This window comes from Protobothrops mucrosquamatus, unplaced genomic scaffold (genome assembly GCF_001527695.2).
Source record: "Protobothrops mucrosquamatus isolate PMUCROS unplaced genomic scaffold, P.Mucros_1.0 scaffold_94, whole genome shotgun sequence".
Lineage (NCBI taxonomy): Eukaryota > Metazoa > Chordata > Lepidosauria > Squamata > Viperidae > Protobothrops > Protobothrops mucrosquamatus.
This window is the reverse complement of record NW_015386170.1, coordinates 13,590-20,559: the sequence shown is the minus strand read 5'-3', so window position 1 is coordinate 20,559 and position 6,970 is coordinate 13,590. Positions and strand designations below refer to the sequence as shown.

General features: G+C 38.9%; 1 non-coding gene across 1 annotated transcript; it reads left to right on the top strand.

Moving 5' to 3' along the window:
• Positions 1-6,550: 6,550 nt before the first annotated feature.
• LOC114922503 lies at positions 6,551-6,642 on the top strand. Its single transcript, XR_003810413.1, has one exon. It is a non-coding gene; the product is annotated as a small nucleolar RNA SNORA5 (small nucleolar RNA).
• The last annotated feature ends 328 nt before the right edge of the window (positions 6,643-6,970 follow it).

Here is a 6,970-nt window from a genome sequence, read left to right as displayed (position 1 = left end):
GGATGTAGTATGTTAAAAGTACCATCAAGAACAGTTAGTGCTTTAACTTAGCTATTTTGCTCTTCCAAAATCATTATTTTATAAGTGCCTTTGACTAATGCCTGATATGTGGCTGGGAACTAAGGACTGACTGTGCAACTGATTGCCTCCCTATTGTACCAAATACTACACCAGAGACAATAGAGCATTGAGACATGCAATATTCCTACCATAATTAGCCGCCTGATACAAATTTCAAGCATTGTGGAATTGGAAGAATTCTTTCCATCTAGTTATTTACAATATGTGTCCAACTCCATAAGTGTGTAGTTGGTACTTGACAGGTCTCATTGACAGTGAAAATAAGAACAAAAAAAATCAAGTTTTTAAGTTGGAGACATACGAGGAACAATGCAGTGTTCCAATATCTGAGGGGCTGTCACAAAGAAGACAGGGTCAACTTATTTTCCAAAGCACCAGAAGGCAACACAAGAAACAACGGATGGAAAGTAACCAAGGAAAAGAAGCAACCTAGATCTAAGGAGAAATTTCCTGATAGTGAGAACAAACAATCAGTGGAACAGCTTGCCTTCAAAAGTTGTGTATGCTCCATCACTGGAGACTTTTTAAGAAGATACTGGGCAGTCATTTGTCTGAAATGGTATAGGGTCTCCTATCTGAGCAGAGGGTTGGACTGGAAGACCTTACAACTCTGATGATGTTCTGTTCTATGATGTGGGAATGAAAGTTAGTTAAACATGGAGCAATGGGATTAGAATGCAAGGGTGAGGGTTGAAATGCTTGAAAAAAATATTGTTCACAAAGAGATTATTGTCTTTACAGTGGAGAAGATAAAGGGCTTTTCAGAGCTTCTCTCAATTACATAAAGGAAAATGTGACAAAAGCCACAGGAAGTCATATCAAGACAAAAATGTCAGGGCAAAGTATGACAGAGAAATACAAACTTACATTGAAACAATCGGTTTATTTAGCTTATGTACTTCCTTGTGTCCACAATATTTGTATGATAAGTGCCACTATAAATGGCCTTCTGGCTAGCTTATGTAATTTTTTGCAAGTATTGTGAAGATTCCCCCTTCAGGGTTTAGAAAAGAATGACAAATCTAGTGGGAGTCTCCCTTCCCAGCTTTCAAGACAAACAGTTGATGCTCCTGGTCTATCACTTTGTCAATATTCACACCAGCGAAGTAATCATATAACAAGCTTCACATTGATGTGTGTGTTTTTTCTTTCCCAACACTGTTTTTCAAGGTTTTTTTTTACCTATCACAGCTCTCCTATCATGGTGACATTATTCATTAGAGGAAAGGGCTTTTGTTTGAATGTTTTCTTCACAGGAATGTATCTCATCAGCCATTTTTACCATCTGCCCGGGTAACAGGCCAACTCAACATTTAGTTTCAGTCAATGGCTGCCTTTGACACTGCATAATTTAAGCTGGTTTTGCAGCACCTATATGCAGTTTTCCTAGAGGTCCATGCTGTTCTCAATGGTCTTCTATGCAGACAAAATATTAAAGTAAAACTCAAATATATTACATGTGGTATAAGCCTTGTCATAAGGCAACTGGCTAACATTTTAGTGCATCTAGTTCTATATGACCACAAAGACTCCAAAAAAGTTTTCTTTGTGGCTATCAATGCATTATCAAGTAGCTATCAAGCAGATCTTAATGATAACTTCTCTTGAAATCCACAGTTTCAGGTTGCTGTGACTACGCAGTCACAAATATTGTTTTTGTGGCAATGTATTTGAGGTGTAGCTGGAAATATTTTTTTGAAGAGACAAATCACCTTGACCTTTTTCATTCAGAATTTGGCTCTGGTCCTAATCAGCCATGGTCCATCTTATAGATGACATTCTGAAGTAGAAAGAGAGTAGTAATACAATTCCACTGATCACATTGATTTCTCTTGATTACCTTTAGTATAATCAATCATAAAATAAACGGAATGCAATCTGCACGCTTCTGGGCAACCGCTGCCTTAATTAGGCTTTTAAACATTTTAAATTTTAAGTTTTTATGTTTGTATCTATACCTACATATAAAACTTTAATAATGATGCTTCTGACATGAATAAGCTATCAGTCATAATATTCTCCTGGATCATCATTTGCAAGAAAACTATTTTATAATAGTTCCATTCCTACTGCAAGGTTGGGTTCAGAAGAAGATTGGGTCACTTAGACAGATATAAGTCAGAGTATTTTCCCCCCCTCCAGTGGAGTTTTATATCTGTATGAAACATTTTAGGCAGTCTTCAGTTTTCAAGAATGAAGGCAAATATATGTGTCTCGGGATAATGTTGCAGGATCCAATCTGGACCAGAGATTTAGATCTGAAAAATAAACCTCTGGTCCCGGTGACCGACCCAAATTGGATCCTTCAATTTTCAACCTAGATTTCTCTGCACTCTCCCTAATATTTTTTCTGAGTATGGATGCATCTTTAAACACTTGGAAATTTACCTCTTCACCCAAGTTTTCATATATAGATCCTTTACAAATGACTTTTGCTTTGTTTCCTTCTTCTCATTTTTAATGGAATTGATATATTATAATGAAAACAGCATATAACAACAATAACAACGTTCCATACAGTTCTCATCCTGATGATATCCTGAAAATTTCAGAAGATCTGGCTATTCTCCTAGGCTTGAGGTTACAGTGGGAGTCAAGGCCTGGGTGAAGAGCTCTTCTAAACAACAGCAGAGAAGGGGTCATTATAGTGAAAAGAAAACAATGAATTTACTTTTACAGATAGCATTTCCTTTCAACAGTGCTACAAGGAACAGTAGCACCTTGCAAGCCTCTTAATCCAAGATTGGTTGCTTCTTAGGTATTTAGTCTTAACTTGTACAGGGACAGACTCAACCTAGTTCATCCAATTTGGAATTGTTATTTAGAGTTCCACCAAATGTAAATGCAAACAATCTCCACAAAAAGCATCAGATTGAAGTACAATTAAAAAGAATGAGAAGAGTTTTGCAAACCAATGAGTTTCATTGGCTGGATCTGCATCGAGTACAGCTCTAGAAAGCAAGGATTCACCTGACAATTGTATGCAATTGTATTATAGTTGAGTGGAGAAAATCAAGAGGGTGGAAGAAAGAGAGCCAGTGGTGCAGAAGCATTGCTAAATTTAAATCACTGATACGACGGATCTGTGCTTCCAGTCCAGAAGTTGAAATAATGTGAAAGAAAATAAATTTCTCAGTTGCAAGACTGAGATACATTTGTTTGCATTTTAAGGGAGTGTCAAAAGGCAAATGCACACATGGGTGCAATCTTTGACTGGGCTATTGCAATTGGAGCCTGGACCCCAGAAAGGTCAGCTGAAGTAGTTATGCCAGCAAGCAGGCAGAACAGTGATCTTTATTTATTGATCAATGGCTTCTGGAATATCTTCTAGGACAGCATTTGTCAACCTTGGCAGCTTTCAGAATGGAATGGGGAATGGGGAATGGGGAATGGGGAATGGGGAATGGGGAATGGGGATGGGATGGGATGGAATAGAATAGAATAGAATAGAATAGAATAGAATAGAATAGAATAGAATAGAATAGAATAGAATAGAATAGAATTCTTTATTGGCCAAGTGTGATTGGACACACAAGGAATTTGCCTCTGATCATATGTATGGACTCCAACTCCCAGAATTCTCTATCCTAGCAAATCAGGTCCACATATCTCAAAAGTGCTATGGCTGAGAAATTCTGCTCTAGAACCTCCCCCCCAAAAAATGCAACCAAAATTGACTGACTTCCAGTACAAGATAGTTCTTGACTTACCCACCAGAACTGGGACAAGAAATTCCATTTCTATTTATTTATGAATTTATGAATTTATTCTGAAACATTTCTTTTCACTGTGAAGAACCTCTTCAGAATTTATCATTTTTTAGGGAGATTTGGTCTACCCATTCCTCCCTGGGGTCCAGGAGAACAAATAAAACTGGGAAGCATTGTGGACATATGATTTTGTAGCTTTCTCTGGGTTCCCTTATGTCGGATTTTTTAAAATTTTGCCTTTGGATGGTTTTGTTCATTTTTTATTTGAGAAATTCTTTTTTCTGATTTTTTATTATTATTATTATTATTATCTGCTTAGAGTGTTTGAGGATGAATACTACATTCACATAGCAAACACACAAACAAGTCAGGGACCATGAACAAAGAAAACCATTTTAGGTATGGCAAATATCTACCAAACGGGTAGGCCAGGGGTGGTGAACCTTGGCTCTTTTATGACTGGTGGACTTCAACTCCCAGAATTCCTGAGCCAGCCATGCTGAGGGGAAAGGGAAAGGTTTCCAAGCTGAGTCATGCTGGCTCAGGAATTCTGGGAGTTGAAGTCCACCAGTCATAAAAGAGCCAAGGTTCCCCACCCCTGGGGTAGGTCTTTTGAAGGCAGAACTTTTTTGCTAAGTACATTATCTTTACTTGGCACCAATTTCACAATCTTTTAAGCATTCAACAGCGTATAATTTTATACTTCCATACTTTTAATGGCATCTGATTGCCTCACTTTATAGTTGAGTCTCTTTTTTTAATTGGCGGAGAAGTCTTGTAGTTTCATTCATTACTGTTATTACTCAGTTGTTTGGTTTTTTGGTTTTGTTTTGTCACTTTGAAAATGTATTAATTTATTGCTTAATGTTCTTGCTGCTTAGCCACCTGCAGGTAATTTGAAAGAAGCAGGAATACCCACTGCCAAATTAAAATGATTATGCTGGATTTGTTGACTTATCACTCACATCTGGTGAGATTTTCCAATTGCTTCTTGGAAGTCTGTCATATCCAAGTGTGACTATATCACAAATAGTCACATTGAACAAGCTTGCGTCCCAATAAAATTGCAAACATCAAATGGTTTAAACTTCAAATTGTCAAGGATCAGGCAGAATCTTTATACAAGCATCTCAAGAGCCAAATCTGAAAGAAGCATACACAAAGAAATTCACAACGCCATAAGCTTGGTTTGTTCTGCTAAATTTGACATATCTCTCATGAATTCAGTTACTTTTCCATAACACAAAGGTGCATAACCAGATTGTAAAGTTTTTAGGGTTGACCTTGCTAAAGGAGTGCAGTAGTCAGGAAGTTAGGATACGGGGCTGACAATCAGCAGCTCATGTTTGAGAGCTGGTTTCTGCCACCGGATGGGGTGAGCTCCTGTCACACACTCCAGCTCTTGCTGATCCAGCAGTTCAAAAGCGGGTGACTGTGAATAGATAAATGGATACCATTACAATGGAAAATATGACAGAGACATGAAAGTAGCTCCTAACTGGGCATCCCCCAGGCAACAGTGATGTCACCATTCAATACAGATCATGCCAGACAAATCTTATTGCATTCTTTGACCAAGTGACAAAATTAGTGGACCAGGGGAATGGTGTGGATATAATTTACTTGGACTTCAGTAAGGCATTTGATAAAGTAGACCACAACCTACTACTTGAGAAGATACAAAAATGTGGGTTAGACAGTATCACCACCAGATGGATTCATAGCTGGCTGACCGGCCATACTCAGAGTGTGGTCCTCAATGGAATTGCATCGACATGGAGTGAAGTGTGTAGTGGGGTGCCTCAGGGCTCTGTTCTGGGCTGAGTGCTCTTCAACATCTTCATCAATGATTTGGATGAGGGGATAGATGGGGAAATCATCAAATTTGCAGACAACACCAAGCTGGCAGGAATAGCCAACAGTCCAGAAGACAGGCTTAGGATACAGGAGGATCTTGACAGACTTGAACATTGGGCGCTATCTAACAAAATGAAATTCAATGGTGAAAAAAGTAAGGTTCTACATTTAGGCAAGAAAAACCAAATGCACTGGTATAGTATAGGTGGTACCTTGCTCAATAGTAGTAACTGTGAGAGGGATATCGGAGTCCTAGTGGACAATCACTTAAATATGAGCCAGCAGTATACTGCAGCTGCCAAGAAAGCTAACACAGTGCTAGGCTGCATTAACAGAGGGATAGAATCAAGATCACGTGAAGTGTTAATATCACTTTACATTGCCTTGGTAAGGCCACACCTGGAATACTGCATCTAGTTTTGGTCACCACGATGTAAAAAAGATGTTGAGACTCTAGAAAGAGTACAGAAAAGAGCAACAAAGTTGATTAGGGGACTGGAGGTTAAAACATATAACGAACGGTTGCTGGAATTGGGCATGTCTAGTTTAATGAAAAGAAGGACTAGGGGTGACATGATAGCAGTGTTCCAATATCTCAGGGGTTGCCACAAGGAAGAGGGAGTCAAGCTATTCTCCAAAGCACCTGAAGGCAAGACAAGAAGCAATTGATGAAAACTAACCAAAGAGAGAAGCAACCTAGAACTAAAGAGAAATTTCTTGACAGTTAGAACAATTAGTCAGTGGAACAACCTGCCTCCAGAAGCTATGAATGCTCCAACGCTGGAAGTTTTTAAGAATAATTTCCATTGTTAAGCAAGGTGATTGTTAAGTGACTCACAACCAATTTTACAATCATTTCCCCATGGTTGTTAAGCAAACCACTTCAGTTACTAAGTGAATCATGCAGTTGCTAAGCAAGTTCAGCTTCCTCCACTGACCTTGTCGGAAGCTGGTTGAGAAGGCTGCAAATGACTGCACAATTGTGCAATCATCACACGTACATACTAATTGCCAAACACCTGCATTTTTATCACACGACTGTGAGGATGTGGCAATGATCATAATAGCAATAGCACTTAGATCCACCTCACACTGCTTTACATCACCCTCTGGGCAATTTACAATGTCAGCATATTGTCTAAAACAATCTGGGTCCTCCTTTTACCCATCTCAGAAGGATGGAAGGCTGAGTCAATGTTGAGCCCCGTCAGGATAGAACTCCAGGCTTTGGGCAGAGTTTGCCTGCACTACTGATCTTTAACCACTGCGCCATAAGTGCAAGGACCAGTTATAAGGCACTTTTTTCAGCTCTGTTGTAACTT